A 21,902-nucleotide genomic window follows, 5' to 3' on the forward strand; every position below is an offset into this window, starting at 1 on the left:
CTCACTAAAAGTAGGCACTTGGGACAAAGGGGATCTAAGAGAACAGCTTCCTTTTACGTGAGTTCCTCCAGCGGTGAGAGAACTCTAGAGGTGAGCGAGAGATGAATGGACCGCTTCCAAGGGAACAAAGAGGGATATGGATCCCCAAAGGCTTGGTAATGCAACATTCTCCACCTAAGCGCACTCCATTTCCCACTGTACCTCAAGGACCACCTCTTTCTATATGAACCAACCTGGACCCTGCGATCATCATCTGCTTAAAATAGGTAGAGAAGCCTATCCAGACATGTGGAAGTTACTTGTGTTTTAGTTTTTCTTAGCTACTGATGAGTTCAGCTATCTTCTGAAAATTTTAAAATACTTGTTTCAAACTGCTTTTTATCAACAATTTTATTTTTATTTTATTTTTTTAAAATATATCTTTATTATGTTAATATATATGTTTATTATATTTATTTTAAATATATATTTATTAATTTAAAATTATTAATTACATATCTGTACAGTGGTACCTCAGGTTACATACAAACAAATAAGAGAAGAATCAATCAAACCACCACACTATAAGATACAAGAAGATTAATATAATTATAATCATATATACTCCTGATACTGAACACAATTACAAAGCTTATAGAGAAGAAATTTAAAACTGACTTCCAATTAATCTCACTGTACTTTATCTATCCATGACCTTATACTGCACAGTTACATATTTCTTATATAATTTATATATATATTCAACAATTTTAATGTTGTGTGTGTGTATTTGTAACCTCCTCGTTTACAATCAAGTGGTATATAAATTTTGTTCAAGAACACAAAAACACAAGCGTACTGTAATATAGTTGCCATATTTTGAAGAGCAAAAAAGAGGACACATTTGCCAACTTCTGCTTTTTACTATGGGTTGCTATGACGACTCACTTTACATACCCAGGAAAAAGAAGATGGGTCCTGGAAAAAGAGGGCATATGGCAACCAGGGGAGCCCATCTTGTCCTCAGCTTCTGCACTAGAATGCCTCCAATGAGCCTGATTGAGAAAGCCTGTGTGGTGCAGTGGTGAGAGTGATGGACTATGACCTGGGAGACCAGGGTTTGAATCCCCACTCAGCCATGAAGCTCACCGGGTGATATTGGGTCAGTCCCTGCCTCTCAGCCTAGCCTACCTCACAGGGTTATCGTGAAGATAAAATGGGGAGGAGGAGAAGTATGGATGCCACCTTGAGCTTCTTGGAGGAGGAAAGGCAGGGTCGTTGTTGTTTAGTCGTTTAGTCGTGTCCGACTGGACCCCATGGACCAGAGCATGCCAGGCACTCCTGTCTTCCACTGCCTCCTGCAGTTTGGTCAAACTCATGTTAGTGGCTTCAAGAACACTGTCAACCATCTCGTCCTCTGTCGTCCCCTTCTCCTTGTGCCCTCAACCTTTCCCAACATCAGGGTCTTTTCCAGGGAGTCTTCTCTTCTCGTGAGGTGGCCAAAGTATTGGAGCCTCAGCTTCAGGATCTGTCTTCCAGTGAGCACTCAGGACTAATTTCCTTGAGAATGGAGAGGTTTGATCTTCTTGCAGTCCATGGGACTCTCAAGAGTCTCCTCCAGCACCATAATTCAAAAGCATCAATTCTTCAGCGATCAGCCTTCTTTATGGTCCAGCTCTCACTTCCATATATCACTACTGGGAAAACCAGGATTTGAATGTAACAAACAAACAAACAAATTCACAGCTCCCACACCCATCACTTTGATCACACAGAACTTATATCACAGATCTTCAGCAAGAAGAGCAGGATTGACCTATGCAAGCAAATTCCTGCCAGTGAACTCCAGGTACCCCTTGTACAACTTGGGTGGTTGCATTCCCAAAGGTGTGTCTTTTCATTTTCTGGCAGTCTTGGACACCCAAGATTGTAATGCCTGGGAGTCAAACGCTGGCCTGATTAGCGTTATGAAATCCAAGCGAAATCAAGTTAATTGACGTCAAATGGGTTAAGTGTTAAAACTGCAGTAAGCAAGAGGAGTTTTGTTATCTGGTATCCAATCCGGTGCCCCGTTTATGAACCGCAAGTTCCAGAAATCAGGATTTCCTTCTATGACCTCCTGCTTCTTCAGAAGGTATTGGAGAAGATGCTGCACATGGGAAGTTGGTGCTTCAGTTATAAAAGGGACCAGAGAGAAGCCTGGCCTCCTCACCTTTGTGGCAGACTCCTTAACCTCTGACCAGGGATGTCGGAGAAGCCCAGAGAAAATGGAGATTGAGCAAATTGGCTCATACTCCTGTGGTCAGAAACAGAACTCAATGAAGAGAACGCGACTAGTGTTTGTTCAAATTGTTTTCAAATCGAAAAGGAAGTTGGGAAATGTTCAGAAAAGGGCCACGAAAAATGTTCAAGGGCTGGTTTGAGGAAAGCTTGCAACATTTGGGACTTTTAGTTTTCAGAAAAGGCGAGTGAGAAGTGACTTGATGGAAGTTTAAAAAATTGTGTATGGCATGGAGAAGGTGGATAGAGAATATCTCTCTCTCTCTCTCTCTCTCTCTCTCTCTCTCTCTCTCTCTCTCTCGATACTTGAACTTGCAGACATCCAAGAAAGTTGAATGCTGGAAGATTTGAGAGAGATCAAGGAAGTACTGTATTTTTTGCTCAATAAGTCTCACTTTTTCCCTCCTAAAAAGTAAGGGGAAATGTGTGTGCATTATATGGAGTGAATGCAGGCTGCGCAGCTATCCCAGAAGCCAGAACGGCAAGAGGGATTGCTGCTTTCACTGCGCAGCGATCCCTCTTGCTGTTCTGGCTTCTGAGATTTAGATTTTTTTTTTCTTGTTTTCCTCCTACATCTTGTGGTCTGGTGCATCTTACAGAGCGAAAAATACAGTACTTCTTCATGCAGGGCATAGTTAAACTATGGCACTTGCTCCCACAGGATATTGTATAATCTTGTTGTATAATCCCAAGGGGAAGATGAGGCTCGACTTGTACGCCTCCTTCCAGCAACTTTTGCAGCCATGCTGGTGCTAAATGTATTGCTCTGCTTTTCTTTGGAGATTGTCAGCAAAGCCAAGAGGGGAGTCTTGTCATCTGGCCAGCCCAGGACCTCCATACACACTGCCCAAGCTTGCGTCCCCAGGAGGTCACTTTGGTGCTGCTGATGCAGCAGAAACAACACAGGAAGCAGCAGTTACGAGTTACCGGTCTCTGCAGCCACAGCAGGCGCTGCAATTCTCCGGCAGTTGAACTTCACCTCTGGAGGCGCACTCCATTGTCTCTTGAGACAGACAGATGTCAACAAAAACAATCTCAGTAGTTATATTATATAAGAAGGGGTGAGACTGTGAGGTCCTGGTCTTGAATGGGGTAACTGTGCCCCTGAAGGACCAGGTGTGCAGCCAGGGAGTAATTTTGGACTCACAGTTGTCCATGGAGGTGCAGGTTAATTCTGTGTCCAGGGCGGGTGTCTACCAGCTCCATCTGGTATGCAGGCTGAGACCCAACCTGCCTGTAGACTGTCTCGCCACAGTGGTGCATGCTCTAGTTGTCTCCCACTTGGACTACTGCAATGCACTCTACATGGGGCTACCTTTGAAGGTGACCCGGAAACTGCAATTAATCCAGAATGGGGCAGCTAGACTGGTGACTGGGAGTGGCCGCTGGGACCACATAACACCGGTCCTGAGAGATCTGCATTGGCTCCCAGTACGTTTCCGAGCACAATTCAAAGTGTTGGTGCTGACCTTTAAAGTCCTAAATGGCCTTGGCCCAGTATACGTGAAGGAGTGTCTCCACCTCCATCGTTCAGCCCAGACACTGAGATCCAGCACCAAGGGCCTTCTGGCGGTTCCCTCATTGCGAGAAGTGAGGTTACAGGGAACCAGACAGATGGCCTTCATGGTAGTGGCTCCCACCCTGTGGAATGCCCTCCCATCATCTGTCAAGGAAATAAGCAGCTATCCTATTTTTAAAAGACATCTGAAGGCAGCCCTGTTTAGGGAAGTTTTTTTATTTAATGCTGTATTGTTTTTAACACTCGAGTGGGAGCTGCCCAGAGTGGCTGGGGAAACTCAGCCAGATGGGCAGGGTATAAATAATAATTTATTGTTATTGTTGTTCTTGTTCTTGTTAGGGAAGCATGACCACTACAGTACTGCTTCCTCCAGTTGGTTTCATCCAAAGAACTGGTCTTTCTGTCCATCTGCACTGCTTCATCAAGGGCATTGTGGGGAATTTAATGACAGCTAGACTCTTTGTAAATGCAGCTACAGAATGGGAGGGGAAATACAGGTGAAAAGGGCAAGACCTCATAACACAGAGCCACAGTTCATCATGGGAAGAAGAGTTGCAGGGTATGAACACAACTCAAGTTATTAAATACTGCAGGGAAGCCTGGGCATGCAACAGCCTGAGCCAAGCCAAACTACATGTTGGGTTTGTTTTTCCCCAATTTGGCTTGCTTCCTTCTGCTCCGAGGGATCCCGAGCAAAGTTCAGAGTTTTCACACACCATTACGACCAGAGTTAGGACTTGCCGAAGGGCACGTTCCCATCTCAGAGGTGGTGAAACCCCAGGGAGCAATAATGCAAGGTGTTGTCTCCATTCTATTTTAGATGCTCTGTTTGGAATGCTCTCCCTTTGATGTTGCTGTTTAGGGATCCCATGATTCAGATTTCTTTGCCTCATGTACAAACATACCACCCAGGAAGGGTTCACCCAAGAGGCATTTTGGGAGAGATGATTATACCACCATCATCATCTCCTCTTTGACATTCTCTCTGCACCTACCTTAGATCTTGATGACTCTGTTCTCCACTGGTTCATTCCTGGGTGCTGAATGGCTCATTCCATGGCATCCACTTGTGCTGTGCTGAAATCAGTCCTCCAAATATTCCACAATGACTTCCAGTTTTCTGCCTCAATCCTCAGGACACTTGAGAATTTATTTACCGTTTTGTTTAGGGTGTGGTTGAGATAGGCAAATCTATTGATTTTGGTCTTTGTCAGTTTCTCTCTCTCTCTTTTTACCTTCTGTTCAGTTCTCCACATTTCCACATTTTGCAGAAATTTTCTTTTCTTTTCTTTTCTTTTCTTTTCTTTTCTTTTCTTTTCTTTTCTTTTCATTTCGTTCTCATGAAAACTCACCAGCATTTTACTGCAAATTTCTCCAAATGTACACATTTTTGTGTCTGACTTTGCCATATATATATATATATATATATATATATATATATATATGCAGGTTTTGGTGTCCTCGGGTGTTGGAGTTGGAACTTAACTGGTTAAGTTGTTCCCATGATGCCTCACATTCTGACGTCACTTTTAGAAGCTCGGGAGGAGCTTGAGGCAAAGTTTGCCAGTCCCACTATGTGAGCTGTGGGGAACAGACGCAGCGCTGTGATGGCTGCAACTAGTCCAGGGGGATCCTGGGGAATATTGGAATAAATGCTGTAAATAGACAAACCGGTGCTGTGTGTGTTTGTCTGGAACGTGACAGTTTTACAACGCTGTGCGAAGCTCTGCTGAGTCGTGACGGAGTGGCGCAGCTAAGGGAAGCGCGCCGGACCCGGGAAGTCATAAATCGCTAATCGAGGTTCGTAAATCAATTAGCGGGGGTCACGGCTAATCACCAAAGGTCACAGGTTATGGGTCCATAAATCATCGCTTGTAAAACCGTCACGGAAGATACTGCCGGGAGCTGTAAAATCTGCAGTGTCAAGCAGAGACGGCAGGAAGAGCAGGCAGAAGCAAACAAGCAGGCTGCGAGACGCAGAAAAGTGCCTGGGTTGCTGAGAACTGCCAAGAGCTGAGAGCAGCTGAAATATCGTTTCTCCACGCCAGGGGAGCTGGAAGTCTTGTGAGTACAGCTTGGGGGCGTCTTTGGAGATCGGGAGGCCGGAGTCTGAGGCAAGCAGGCAGGCAAGCTGAAAGCCGCTGTGCTGAAAGGCTGCAGAGAGCTTGGAAATGTGCCTGACGTGTGGAGGCAAGCTGACGACGTTGCTGATGCCAGCTTATAGTTCTGCCTAAAGTCCAAAGAGGCAGGGGAGCTGATCTGCTAGACCGGGAGCGAAAGAAGCGGCTGGTTGTTTACGTGAGTACGCTGGGCCCCGGGGGAAGAAGGCAGGCTGCCAGGTCTTGGAGGACTGTGGGAGGCTCACTTTAAGAAGTTGGGCAACCTGGCTGCTGATCTGAAGTCTACTGTTCTGGGTGCCAAGAAGCCAGAGGCCGTTCAGCGCTCCAGGGTGGTTGTGAGGCTGGAGGCGGAAAGCAAGGGCCGGGAGATGGCTGCTTCAGAACAGAAAGACAAGATGGCGCTGATCACCTACGTGAGAGCCGGTGCACAGCTGAAAAAGGCTGTGGGCCCCAGGAAAGGGGGGGCAAAGGGACAATTGACGCTTGGAAATGTACTGCTGTGTTTGCTGTGAAGGCTCAGCAGGAGGCCAAGGGCAAAATTGAAGCTGGAAGCCTAAAGATGGTTGGAGCCCCTGTCCCTGATGCTTTAGCCACTAGGAGTGCTGCTGAGCAGGTCGGGGGGGCGGAAAGTTCCAAAGGCAAGCTTGAAAAGTTTTCCACTGAACCTGCTGGAGCGAAGAGCGGCTTCAGGGGGGGCGAGGCTGGTGGGAGGCGCCGTTCCAGGAGGAGGAAGGCAAAGCCAGCTGGGAGCCCCAGGCAGTGTTTTTCCACTGGAGTTCGTCGTTGCTACGTGTGCAAAGCTCCGGGACATCTGCGGCGAGATTGCCCCCACCGGAGCAGGGAGAAAAGACAGGATGTTGCCAAGGTCAAACTGTTGATTTCTCATGGGAACCAGTCGGGTTACCATGGCAACCGGTCTGGAAAAAACAACCAGGCGCGGGACTGAGGCTGGTGTACGTGCCAGGTGCCAGCAAGAGACTCGTGGGACAAGGCCAGAGCAGAGTGTTGTTATTGGCTCTGCTGCTGATTGCAATTTGATTCCAGAGACATCTGCTGGGAAGCTGCGGAAATGCAGGGCTGTTTTGACAGGGATGACTGTTGGGTTCACAGACGGAACACAAAAATTAGTCTGTGGTGTGGTGGCTAACGTGTTTTTCTCTACTTCACAGGAGAAGCGAAAGGTCAACGTTGTGCCGGGACTGAAGTGTTGTCTTTTATATGTATCAGCTCTAATGAAGCAGGGATACAATGCTTGTTCTGAAAATGACACATGTTCCATTTTCAGAGGGGGGAGACAACGGGTCAACATGCAGAGGGAGAACAACGTCTTTGTTCTGGAGTCACCTCTGGAGGGTTGTGGGAATGCTGGAAAAGCACAGGTGCAGTGTGCTAAGGTTCCCAAAGATGTGCAAAAGTTGCACAGGTGCACGAAAGGGTACAAGCTCCGGAAATGTGGGAGGAGGTCCCAAGGGTGCAGGGCATGCAAAGGTGCAAAGGTGCTTGGTTTTTCCCGGGTTTGGGAGGGTAACCAAGGAGGTTTTGAGCTGGTTTACACAGATCTGTCAGGACCCAAGAGGTCTGAGAGTCTGGGTGGGGCCAGGTATGTGCTGTCGCTGACAGGTAACCACAGCCAGGTTGGCTGGAGTTTCTCTCTCAAAACACAGGGAGAGGTGACGCAACTGATCCAGGATTGGGTTGCGGGGGTGGAACCAAGGTTTTCCACCTGGGTGCAAGGGTTCAAGAGCGACCAAGGGTCACAGTTTACTGGGTCTGCTCTGGAGAAACTTTTCAAGGAAAAGGAAATACGTCACCAGGTGACGGGTGCAAAGTCTTCTCAAGGGAGAAGGGAGGCTGTGGCTGAACCCAGTGATGGGGATAAGGTCCAGAATCAGGGTTCAGATCCCGGTGATGGGGACCAGATCCAGGGTCGGGGTTCAGGGCAGGTTTGGGCATCTCCAAGGGTTGTGAAAGGAGCGTCCAGGTGTGAGGCTTCATCTCCGGTAATGGAGAAAGCTCACGGAAGGGTTGTCATGTCAGAGGGGGAAAGGTCTGACGGAGGAGACACAACTGCTGGCTCTAATGGGTCAGTAGGGTATCAGGTCACAGGTGCGTGGAAAAGTGTCGCACAGTGTGATTCTGGGAGTGTTGAAGGGGTTCAACAGGTGCCTGGGAAAGATGCTGGGAAGGAGCACAAGGCAAAGGAGAAGGTGTTGAACTCAAGAAGGTGTGGTCAGAAGGTGATGCAAGAGGGGGTGTTGGAGTTGGAACTTAACTGGTTAAGTTGTTCCCATGATGCCTCACATTCTGACGTCACTTTTAGAAGCTCGGGAGGAGCTTGAGGCAAAGTTTGCCAGTCCCACTATGTGAGCTGTGGGGAACAGACGCAGCGCTGTGATGGCTGCAACTAGTCCAGGGGGATCCTGGGGAATATTGGAATAAATGCTGTAAATAGACAAACCGGTGCTGTGTGTGTTTGTCTGGAACGTGACAGTTTTACAACGCTGTGCGAAGCTCTGCTGAGTCGTGACGGAGTGGCGCAGCTAAGGGAAGCGCGCCGGACCCGGGAAGTCATAAATCGCTAATCGAGGTTCGTAAATCAATTAGCGGGGGTCACGGCTAATCACCAAAGGTCACATCGGGTGTCTTCCCGTGTAAAAGTTGGGGTGTCTAGGCGACGTTTCGACGAGGTCTCACTCGTCATCTTCAGGCTGGTGCTTTCGGCTTCTTGTTACTGGAACAGAGCAGGATCTCAGTGTTTGAGTTCCTATAAATACTGTTGAGGGGGTGTGGTGTATAGCCTCCAATGTTCTGGGCAGAGAGGAAGTTCCCAGGCTAGTGTGCCTTTTCTTCTTTTGTTCCTTAATTACTTGAGGGATATCTTGAGTGATTTCTTGGGTGATATTCTGAGTACCACTTAGGTGGGTCATTAGGTGTGGATTAGTTGCTAAAGCCTTCGTGTCTTGACATCTTGAGCTTTGTGAAGAGTTTTTCTGAGAAGATGGCTGTACTGCACTTAGTTGTGCTCTGGCTTGGCTTCGTGTATAGGGGCGAGCTGTGGTTTTGTGTCCTGTGCCAGCCAGATCTGTGTAGGGATTGCAGGGGGGTGCAGCATCCGGAGGTGCCACCATGGTTTGGCTACTGGATGGTGTCTGTAATTTATCTGTGGAGAGGGTCTGGGTTTGGGTCTGGTGTGGTTGATTGGTGATGGCGTTCTGTGTGCCTCTGGATCTGGTGTCGGTTTTTGTGGGGAGGGCTAATTTCCAGATGTCTGGCAGGCGGGATGTGTCGTCACGCTTGTTCATGTTGTGAGGGTGTTTCTCTATCTCGATGGCTTCCATGATTATTCTCTTGTGGTGATGTTCCATGTTAAAGAGCAATTTGGAATCTGCAAAATTAATTTCGTGTCCTGTTTCTTTCATGTGTTGGAAAAGAGAGGAAGTTTTTTCTTCTTTTTTGACGGCATTCTTGTGTTCTGCGATACGTGCATTTATTCGTCTGTTTGTTTGTCCAATGTACGTGGCTGGGCAGACTTTGCAGGGTATTTCATAGACCCCTTGGTTTTCCAACTGGATTTTATCCTTGGGGTTTCTGAGGATATTGGCTATTTTTTGGTTGGTGCAAAAGGCTGTTTTGATATTGTGTTTATGGAGGATTTTGCTAATTTTATCTGTAGTGCCCTTGATATAAGGAAGGAGGGCCATGCCATTGTTTTCTTCTGTGTCTTGGTTTTTGGGGGGTGTTTCTTTTTGGATTAGCTTCGTAACCCTGTTTTGCTGGTATCCATTGGCGATTAACACATTTGAGAGATTCTGTAACTCAGTTGTCAAGTGGTCTTTGTCAGCCAGGCGTTTGGTTCTGGAGATGAGAGTCTTGGCTACGGAGTTTATTTGTGCAGGGTGGTGGTGTGATTGTGCATGTAAGTAGCGGTTGGTGTGTGTTTTTTTCCGGTAGATAGTGTGTCCTAGGGAGCCATCAGGTTTTTTGTAGATTAGGACGTCAAGGAAGGGAAGTTGGTTGTTGGCTTCTATTTCCATAGTGAATTGTATTTTGGGGTGTAGGCTGTTGAGATGTGTGAGGAAGCTATCTAGTTTTTCCTTCCCGTGTGGCCAAATTACAAAGGTGTCGTCAACATATCTGAGCCACAGTTTGGGTTTGTGTTCTGACTTGTCTAAAGCATTGGTTTCAAAGTGTTCCATGTACAGGTTTGCGATGACCGGTCATCGCAAACCTGTACATGGAACACTTTGAAACCAATGCTTTAGACAAGTCAGAACACAAACCCAAACTGTGGCTCAGATATGTTGACGACACCTTTGTAATTTGGCCACACGGGAAGGAAAAACTAGATAGCTTCCTCACACATCTCAACAGCCTACACCCCAAAATACAATTCACTATGGAAATAGAAGCCAACAACCAACTTCCCTTCCTTGACGTCCTAATCTACAAAAAACCTGATGGCTCCCTAGGACACACTATCTACCGGAAAAAAACACACACCAACCGCTACTTACATGCACAATCACACCACCACCCTGCACAAATAAACTCCGTAGCCAAGACTCTCATCTCCAGAACCAAACGCCTGGCTGACAAAGACCACTTGACAACTGAGTTACAGAATCTCTCAAATGTGTTAATCGCCAATGGATACCAGCAAAACAGGGTTACGAAGCTAATCCAAAAAGAAACACCCCCCAAAAACCAAGACACAGAAGAAAACAATGGCATGGCCCTCCTTCCTTATATCAAGGGCACTACAGATAAAATTAGCAAAATCCTCCATAAACACAATATCAAAACAGCCTTTTGCACCAACCAAAAAATAGCCAATATCCTCAGAAACCCCAAGGATAAAATCCAGTTGGAAAACCAAGGGGTCTATGAAATACCCTGCAAAGTCTGCCCAGCCACGTACATTGGACAAACAAACAGACGAATAAATGCACGTATCGCAGAACACAAGAATGCCGTCAAAAAAGAAGAAAAAACTTCCTCTCTTTTCCAACACATGAAAGAAACAGGACACGAAATTAATTTTGCAGATTCCAAATTGCTCTTTAACATGGAACATCACCACAAGAGAATAATCATGGAAGCCATCGAGATAGAGAAACACCCTCACAACATGAACAAGCGTGACGACACATCCCGCCTGCCAGACATCTGGAAATTAGCCCTCCCCACAAAAACCGACACCAGATCCAGAGGCACACAGAACGCCATCACCAATCAACCACACCAGACCCAAACCCAGACCCTCTCCACAGATAAATTACAGACACCATCCAGTAGCCAAACCATGGTGGCACCTCCGGATGCTGCACCCCCCTGCAATCCCTACACAGATCTGGCTGGCACAGGACACAAAACCACAGCTCGCCCCTATACACGAAGCCAAGCCAGAGCACAACTAAGTGCAGTACAGCCATCTTCTCAGAAAAACTCTTCACAAAGCTCAAGATGTCAAGACACGAAGGCTTTAGCAACTAATCCACACCTAATGACCCACCTAAGTGGTACTCAGAATATCACCCAAGAAATCACTCAAGATATCCCTCAAGTAATTAAGGAACAAAAGAAGAAAAGGCACACTAGCCTGGGAACTTCCTCTCTGCCCAGAACATTGGAGGCTATACACCACACCCCCTCAACAGTATTTATAGGAACTCAAACACTGAGATCCTGCTCTGTTCCAGTAACAAGAAGCCGAAAGCACCAGCCTGAAGATGACGAGTGAGACCTCGTCGAAACGTCGCCTAGACACCCCAACTTTTACACGGGAAGACACCCGAGGACACCAAAACCTGCATTCCTGTACCCGTGAAAATCTACGAAAGCATATATATATATATATATATATATATATATATATATATATATATGATAGATAGGTGACAGATTGATAGATAAAATGGGAGCAATTGCTCTTCGTGTGTGTGTGTGTGAGAGAGAGACAGAGAGAGACAGAGAGAAAGCAATTGCTCCCATTTTATCTATCATCTATCTATCTATCTATCTCTATCTATCTATCTATCTATCATCTATCTATCTATCTATCTATCTATCTATCTATCTATCTATCTATCTACTATCTATCTTACTTGCCAAAATGGCTTCTATATAATGCATTCTTCAATGTTATTATCACTAATATATACATTTTATGCACACTTTAACCCTAGCATATGCATTTTTGTACACATTACTTGGCTCACTTGCTGGAGATCTGCACTACAAAATTTGGAGAAGCGTAAAGTTTCGATCACATGTGTTTGGTTGTTTCTTCTTTGTTTTTTCTCTGGCTATAACCGGTTGTCTGGTAAACTTTACTGACTGACTGATTGAACTTCAAAGTATGTCTTTGTTTCAGTTCACGTACTGCTTCAGAAAGTGTGAAGTAGGCAGGTTCGCCTTTAGAAGTGAACGGAACTGAATTCCTCTCACACCACTAACGTGAGTTTTCAAATATTATCACTATACTAGAGGCTGCCAAACTTCTCCTAAAGTGGCTGACTGGAAGGTGTGGCAAAACACAAAATGGCTGCCATGAGCGAGGGGCATAATGACTTGCCACGTTAAAAAAAACACACACAGAGAAAAAATTATGTAGGGAAAGCACCTACATCACCCACCGCCGTGCTTGTTCACAGAAAGAAGCTCATTGCTATTCTTCACTGTTTAGAACAGAAGGAAGGCTGTGTGTCCAAGGAAAATTGCGCAGTTTTAAGTGCAGATAGGGACTGAGCATGAAGAGTTGTCTCTTGTGTGCTGTGGGTTTCTGAGGGTGTATTTACTGAAACCTTTTGCATGAGCCTTAAGAGATGCTGTTGGGCACAGTGGCACCTGCCGAAGCCATGTTAGTAACCCCTGCCAGCCAGACACTGTGAATGAATAAAACTTTATTTGCGTCAACTATCGGCCATAGCAACAAAAGAAAAATGCAATATACAAAGAACAGAAATAAAAAGTCGATTATATAAAGCACAGTTTAGGGTCCTGAATCAGCAGTCAGATAGTGGACCTTATTCTGATTGCCTCAGCTAAAAACCTTGCAACCTTTGCTGTCACCTGCTCATCTTGATCTGCCAAGAGAAAGGACACTGTGGCAGTGGCTGGGAGACCCGGAATGGACAATAAAAGAGGGGTGATAACCTCATTTCTCAAGAGTGCAAGCCAGCAGGGCATGCGCCACCAATTCGGTATGGCCATCTCCACAGGGACATAAGCATTTTTCGTGTGGAATCTGTTGGAATCCTCCCTCAAGTACAGCCGAGGGCAGTACATTCAATCTTGAGCGAATAAAAGCGTGTCTATATTTTGGAATTGCTAGGTTATGCCAGCCTGACATATCTACAGTGCAGGATCTACAGGGGCAGAAGATCCTAATGTAGATCTTATTGCCTACTCTTGTTCCTGATGTCTATCTTCACTCTCCCTTGGCGGGGAGAGAGGACGCCATTTTGTGGTTCACCTCAGGTGCCAAAATGTCTTGGGCCAACCCTGCATATCAAAAACAGTAGGCACTGCCATGACTCGTCTAGGGCTGAGGTGGAGGGAGGTTCAGGAGGGCCTTTACCAAGTTTCTCTCAGGGTGTTTTGTGAGAATCTCTTTATTTACAAATGTACCAGCTGAGCAGTCATTACAAGGGTGGAGAAGTCAGATCATGGGCAATTCCAAACATTTCCCTCAAATCCAAAGCATCCTGACTGCTTCTGTCGTCAGAGGAATTGCACAAGGTGTCTGATGAAAACTAGCTTGGGCAACACATTACAGAGGAAGGGAGGCTGAAGGGGCTGACTGCACATTATGCTCTAGTGTGACTGAGGCACCCCTGAAATGACATGGCTAGATCAGGGGTAGGCAACCTAAGGCCCAGGGGCCGGATGCGGCCCAATCGCCTTCTCAGTCCGGCCCGTGGATGGTCCAAGAATCAGCATGTTTTTACATGAGTAGAATGTGTCCTTTTATTTAAAATGCATCTCTGGGTTATTTGTGGGGCCTGCCTGGTGTTTTTACATGAGCAGAAAGTGTGCTTTTATTTAAAATGCATCTCTGGGTTATTTGTGGGGCATAGGAATTCATTATTATTTTTTCAAAATATAGTCTGGCCCACCATATGGTCTGAGGGACGGTGGATCGGCCCACGGCTGGAAAAGTTTGCTGACCCCTGGGCTAGATCCTTAATCTTGAATATGAAGGAACCTGCTGCTGTTAGACCCTCTGAATGAAAGCACATGTTTATTTATTATTTATTATTTATTATTATGTTCTTCAACTGAGCTACAGCCCTTCCTCACCGGGAAAAGCTTGTCTCCATCTCTGTTTACCACCTTGTGACAAATGGAACTTTCAAAAAGACAAAGGGCTGGGGTGTGTGTGTGTGTGTGTGTGTGTGTGTGTATGAGAGAGAGAGAGAGAGAGAGAGAGAGAGAGAGAGAGAGAGAGAGAAGTCGCAGGGGGCAGCAATATTTTGAAAAGCACCTGTGCGATTCAAAAATAATAATAAATCAGCTCGATGGCGAAGGGAGAAGCCGAGCTTGTTAAGTCAAGAGGCTGGTGAAATATAGCAAACACTCAAAAATACTACAATACACTCTCAAGACTGTTTATATTGCTATCTGAAAATTATAGCAGGCACACGGCAAAGCTAGTTCAAACAGAGAGGGAAAGATAAGGGCTCTATCTTGCTCTGCTATCTGACTGGAGCACCAGGGCGATGTTTTGGCTAATAAGCCTTATCTCCCTCCCCCTTATCTCCTCCCTCCCTCTAATAAGAAGGGAAGTGAGCACTTGGGTCCCTTTCCCCACCCCCCAAGTTGCACCTTCTGCCCCTTTGGAAAGGTACTCCCTTACAGAGCAAGGCTAGGACTGGATAGCTGGACAGGTTCCATCCGTGCTCTGTGTTTAAAGTTGTACCACATCTTGGGTTGCCACAGGTCTGGAATTTCCCGGACATAGCCAGGATTTGGCTCTTGTAAACAGTGTCCAGGTGGAAATTGCTATTCTGGAAGTGTAGATTTTGGCAGATTTCATTAAAAACAGCTCCCCAAAACAACAATAGCTCAACAACTTTGTGTCCGGATTTTCACTTTTTGAAATATGGCAACCCTAAGCATACCCAGTGCTTTTTACCAGGGGGACACAGGGGTACGCACACCCCTAAACATTTTGTGAATCTTTGTACTTTTGTCCATTTACTGTATTTATTTCCCCCGATTTGAACTATAAAATGGTGATTTTCTTGAGTCAAAATGAGAGTACAGTGGTACCTCGGGCTAAGTACTTAATTCGTTCCGGAGGTCCATACTTAACCTGAAACTGTTCTTAACCTGAAGCACCACTTTAGCTAATGGGGCCTCCCGCTGCCGCCGCACCAAAGGAGCACAATTTCCGTTCTCATCCTGAAGCAAAGTTCTTAACCTGAAGCACTATTTCTGGGTTAGCGGAGTCTGTAACCTGAAGTGTATGTAACCTGAAGCGTATATAACCCGAGGTACCACTGTACCCCGAAATATTTTTTTAGGGGGGGAAAGCACTGACCATACCACTTTAAATTGTGGTAGATGTAGTTTGCTAAGGTTGCTGAGATTTGCTAGGAGACATTCCTAACCTCTTCCTAGAGCTGCAATTTCCAAAGCAGGTTAACAGTCAATTGTTAGTCATTATCTGGAGAAACGATCCTGATTTGACAATTATCACCCATCGAAGTCATGCCAGACATGTTCACCTAAGGACATAAGAAAAGCCTGCTGAATCAGGCCAGTGGTCCATCTAGTCACTTTCTGTCCCATCAGCACCAAAAGCAGACAACACCACTGCCCTCCGACTGTGGAATTGCCTCTCAGGAGAGTAGTAGATAGGTAGCCGTGTCAGGAGAGGTTAGACTGGCTTTCTCTTTGTTATGCTTCTGCCAGCAGGCGAAGATTTTCCTGCTTAGACAGGCCATTGAAAACTAAGTTGCAGAATTTAAGCTAGGCTTCTGTCAGGACAAACTATTTTAATTGCTGGTTCTAAATGTGCTTTGAGGTGCTTTATTGTTTTTAACTAGTTTGTTTGCATTTTATAATGATGTTTTTAAATGTTGGAATCCGCCTTGAATTCCAGCTTGGGAGAAAGATGGGGCATTAATAATAATAATAATACAGTGGTACCTCGGGTTAAGTACTTAATTTGTTCCGGAGGTCCGTACTTAACCTGAAACTGTTCTTAACCTGAAACACCACTTTAGCTAAGGGGCCTCCTGCTGCTGCCGCACCGCCAGAGCACGATTTCTGTTCTCATCCTGAAGCAAAGTTCTTAACCTGAAGCACTATTTCTGGGTTAGCGGAGTCTGTAACCTGAAGCGTATGTAACCCGAGGTACCACTGTAATCCAGCATCCTGTACTCACAGTGGCCATCCAGACTAGGTCACACGGAGAAGTTCTCAAGAAATGTAAAATAAACTCCCTCTGTTCTCAAATGTTTAGGCCCCAGGGCTTTGCCTCTATAACCAGAAGACGAAGAAAAATGAACCCGAGTTAATCCTTTCTGCCTAACTGATGGGAGTTATGCTTTATCTGATCAAAAGGACAGGACAAAGGAGATCGCAGGAGGCTTAATTCCCTTATCATTAAAGTCAATGTTCTTTGCATCACTGACCGGACAGAGAGAGAGAGAAAAAACAAAAGACAAAAACCCACTGGGAAGTTATCTTGCCCATGCGGAGCAGAAATTACCTCCCCATGCAAATCTTTGAGTCAATATTATTTCACACTACTGCAAATAAGAAAGCTGTTGATTCAGAGAGATCAGTGGGAGTGTATATATTTCTGTTGAGTTGGTTCCTGCTGGGGTAACTGGATTCCATCTGCCAGCTTTGCGGGGGCACGTCACACATTGCCCTGCCATGGTAAATAGCAAATTCAAATTGGCTGGCTATGTTGGTTTAAAAAAAAGGACATGCTTTGCATGCAAAAGGTCCCAGGTTCCATCCCTGGAATCTCCAGGTAAGGTGGTGGATGACCTCACCCATCTAAAACTATAGAGAGTTGGTGCCAGTCAAAGAAGACCATACTGAGCTAGCTGGACTGATGTTCTGACCTTTGTGTAAGGCAGTTTCCTCTGTTCCTCACTCCTTTCATTGATTATTGAGACTCGCAGCTTCTGTCCCTACCAGAGAGGAATGGCAAACCAAACTGTTGGATTATGCCGAAACGGCAAAACTGCCCAGAAAGCTGAGGAACCAAGCAGTGGCGTAGCGTGGGTTGTCAGCACCCGGGGCAAGGCAAGTAATTTGCGCCCCCTAACCCGTGGATTTGCGCCCCCTAACCCTAACCCCCAGATGTTGCGCCCGGTGCGGCCGGCCCCCCCTGCACCCCCCACGCTACGCCACTGGAACCAAGAAGACCAAAACTTTAGTAAGGAATGGGGGAAATTTGCAATCTACCTGAGAGACCACTGTAAGCAGATGAAAACATTAGCAGGGTTACAATAACACTTGTAATGTTTTATACATTACGGACAATATGGAGAGATATAAAATTTGGATGATGAAATAATATGCAGCTGAAAAGGTAGATAATAGGACCCATGGAGTGGGAAGTCTAGAGATTCGGAGAAATCTCTAAATATGGTTATGTATTTTGTACTGTTACAATTTTATACTTGTAAAATCAAATAAAAATTATTTCACACAAAAAAGAGACTTGCACCTTCTGAGATTTGCACATTAGAAAAAGCCTAAAGGGCTTAAAGCCAGGGTTGACACGAGCCCCTTTCTATGCAACTTGTTCCAAGGACATGGGTATCATGAACAAAACATTTCTACCTCTTTCCAACAGACCTTCATAGCCTAATTAAGGGATCTGAAATGAAAAAAGACCCCAGAGCTTATGTTCATTTGATTTCCCCCTCCTCCTTTTTCTAGAGGGCAGCATTTCAAGGAAGAAATGGGAGCCAGCAATTTTTTAAAGATGTAGATTCCTTAATCACCCATGCCAGCAGAATGTCACTGCATGCTGATCTGGGACATAAGCCCCAAAGATGGGAAAATGCGCGGAGATTTGGGTTGCTAAGGAATAAATGAGCGCACAGATCCTTTCAGAATGCAACATCTCCCTGGTGGGAACAAGCTGCCCTGGTCTTTTTTTATCCAGCTTGCTTGGGTTTTGCCTCCCTCTTTTACCATTTCGCCCAGCTGAAAGGTGCTAAACGAAGATCATGGCCACTGGTCCCATCACCTCCTGGCAAATAGAAGGGGAAGAAATGGAGGCAGAGAGAGATTTTACTTTCTTGGGCTCCATGATCACTGCAGATGGTGACAGCAGCCACGAAATTAAAAGACACCTGCTTCTTGGGAGAAAAGCATTGACAAACCTAGACAGCATCTTAAAAAGCAGAGAAATCACCTTGCCAACAAAGGTCCATATAGTAAAAGCTATGGTTTTCCCAGTAGTGATGTATGGAAGTGAGAGCTGGACCAGAAAGAAGGCTGATCGCCGAAGAATTGATGCTTTTGAATTATGGTGCTGGAGGAGATACTTGAGAGTCCCATGGACTGCAAGAAGAACACACCTATCCAGAAGAAGAACAAACCTATCCGTTCTTAAGGAAATCAGCCCTGAGTGCTCACTGGAAGGACAGATCCTGAAGCTGAGGCTCCAATACTTTGGCTACCTCATGAGAAGAGAAGACTCCCTGGAAAAGACCCTGATGTGGGGAAAGATGGAGGGCACAAGGAGAAGGGGACGACAGAGGAAGAGATGGTTGGACAGTGTTGTCGACGCTACCAACATGAGTTTGACCAAACTGCGGGAGGCAGTAGAAGACAGGAGTGCCTGGTGTGCTCTGGTCCATGGGGTCACGAAGAGTCGGACACGACTAAACGACTAAACAACAACAAAAAGGTGCTAATATGATCTGACTGCTGCAAATGGCACGACCATATTGGGCAAAATATAATGTTCAATGGAATGTATGGAATGTTAAGGTGTCAACATGACATCTTAATAAGAAGAGTCTTCTGGATCAGGCCAGTGGCCCATCTAGTCCACTGTTCTCACAGTGGCCAACTAGATGCCTGTGGAAAGCCCACAAACAGGATCTGAGCACACCAGCACTCTCTCCTTCTGTGGTTTCCAACCAGGGGCGGAGCAAGGTGAGTGTGGTGGGTGCGGTCCGCCCCGCGTGTCACCTCCGACGGGGGGTGTAAAAATGCCGTGTGGCACTTAGCGTCTGTGGGAGACACTGTGGCTTTGGTTTGTGCAGACTTCCTGCTGCCAAAACAGCTGTAGGGCAGAGGCAGACTCCTCGTCGCAAGGCACATGATCTCTGCAAAAAGAAGCTGAACAGCTCAAAAAAAGATCAACAACTTCGGTGTGATGTTAACATATGAGAGTGCTGGAGGTGAAATAGTTAAATAGGTTACCCAATCAGGACCCAGGGGGGTGGAGTCAGAGGGACTATAAAACCAGCTCTGGGAGGGGCAAAGGGAAGAGTTTGTTGGGAGTTGGGTGGTTGGTTGGAGTGGGAGTGAATTGGGATAGAGTCTGTGGGTAGGTTGAGTTAGTGTAGCAAAATAAGCTGAGTCAGGAACAGTTAGGGGCTAGGAAGACAAGTAAATATCTGAGAGGTGGTTTAGTGAGTGAGAGCAGGCAGCGGAAGTTATAGGTCTGGATAGACACCCCATGATTATAATTGACCGAGACCGTTTATGAAACCACACGCTTGTTAAACTGCAATAAATAAACAGAAGTTTATGTTCCAATTTAACCCTGGCTGGACTCAGTATTGTACCAGGTAGGGCCTGGGTGGTGGCAGCGAGAAATAAAGTGGTGGCACAGGGATTGGAGAAATGTCCGGGGACCCTGTGCGATTCCCCCCAAAAAAGCTCAACAACTCTGGCTCCCCCCCCCCAAAAAAATGAAATAAAGTCAAACCATTTTTGCAGGCATAAACAAAGATTCAGTGTGAGGAGGGGTGACAAGAAATTTTCTGTACCGGGTACCACCTGACTTTGCTACGCCACTGTTTCCAAAAACTAGTATTCAGAATCATTACTGCTTCTGACGGTGGAGGCAGAGCATAATTTTATAATCTCTTGACCTGTTGCCTAAACTAAAAAGTCCCTTGTGCAACCTTTTCTCCCCTTGCTCATTATGATGCCATGCCTCCTTCTCCAGGGAAAGCATTCCAAAGACGAGTGGTGGTGGTCTATTACAGGCCCATTCTCTGGTCACCACCCTTTGTATGCAGAAAAATCTTGTTCTAGTTCTATTGTTCATCGTTTTTACATTGTACACCACTTAAAGGGTTTTTCTATTTTTTTTTAAAAAAAACATTTAGTGGTTTATAAATGCTTCTAAACAAACAAAGCATACAGACTTATTGTTAAACAATGCACAATATCAGTACAATAACGATGAAAAGCACACGCTAAAGCTCAGGTTAAGAACACCATCAGCAAAGGTGCTCATGCGCCTGGGGGAGGAAACAAGTTTTAACCCGCTGCCAAAATGATAGTACATAAGAACATAAGACAAGCCTGTAGGGCTGGTTGCCCATCCTGTTCTCACAAAGGCCAGGCATGGTGCAGAAGACACACTCCTTGCTCCTGCCATTGGTATTCAGAAGCATTAAAGAAGAGGCAGAACATAACCATCATGGCTTGTGGTCATTCTCCTCTATTCATTGTCCAATTCTCTTTTAATAATAATAATAATAATAATAATAATAATAATAATAATAATAATAATAATATCTTTATTGTCATTGCCCCCTTCGGGGACAATGAAATTACTTGACTGCTCCATAAAAACACTAATTAAACAATACGATATAATACAGCAAGGGAGATTAGATGACTTTCAAAGTCCGGGCTTCCCATTCAGGGCCGAGATCGCTCTGGAGAAGAAGCTGTTCTTAAGACGGCTCGTTCTTGTCTTCATCGTCCTGTATCTCCGTCCCGATGGCAAGAGCTCGAAGAGACAGTGAACAGGATGCGATGGATCTTTTACTATGTCCAGTGCCTTCCTATGGCACCTTGTGGCATAAATCTGCTCTAAGGTGGAGAGTGGGCAGCCAACAATGCTCTCTTCTGTCTTAACAACTCTGCACAACCCCAACCTGTCCTGGGTAGTACAGCTTCCATACCACACACATAAGCCATAAGTGAGCACGCTCTCAATGGCACAGTGATAGAAGGCAAGCAGCAGTTTCTGCGGAAGATGGTTTTTCCTTAGTATTCTCAAAAAGTACAGTCTCTCCGTCCAAGTTGGGGTTCATCATTGCTTTCAGTAGGAGCGAGTTCCATAGTTTAGCTATGTACTGTGTGAAGATGCACTTTCTTTTATCTTTCCTGAATGTTCCAACGTCGTTCACCTTCATTGGATACAGGCCCTCCAAGCGCCCCTATTTTCCAGGGACAGCCTGTGGAAGCCATCCTGCTTCCTGATTCGATCCCGGATTTTTGTTGCCTTATGTCTTCTTTTTCCAGGACACATCCTCTTTTTCCATGGGTAGAGTCGTGACAGCGATCCATAGTTAAAACTAGAAGTTGGCAAATACGTCCACTTTTTTGCTCTTCAAAATATGGCAACCCTACTACGATGTCCCTATTCCCACTGGAGGGTATGATTGTTGTTGTTTAGTCGTTTAGTCATCTCCGACTCTTCGTGACCCCATGGACCAGAGCATGCCAGGCACTCCTGTCTTCCACTGCCTCCCGCAGTTTGGTCAAACTCATGCCGGTAGCTTCAAGAACACTGTCCAACTATCTCGTCCTCTGTCGTCCCCTTCTCCTTGTGCCCTCCATCTTTCCCAACATCAGGGTCTTTTCCAGGGAGTCTTCTCTTCTCATGAGGTGGCCAAAGTATTGGAGCCTCAGCTTCAGGATCTGTCCTTCCAGTGAGCACTCAGGGCTGATTTCCTTCAGAATGGAGAGGTTTGATCTTCTTGCAGTCCAGGGGACTCTCAAGAGTCTCCTCCAGCTCCATAATTGAAAAGCATCAATTCTTCGGCAAT

Source organism: Podarcis liolepis (assembly GCF_965112155.1).
Source record: "Podarcis liolepis genome assembly, chromosome: 15".
Classification (NCBI taxonomy): Eukaryota; Metazoa; Chordata; class Lepidosauria; order Squamata; family Lacertidae; genus Podarcis; species Podarcis liolepis.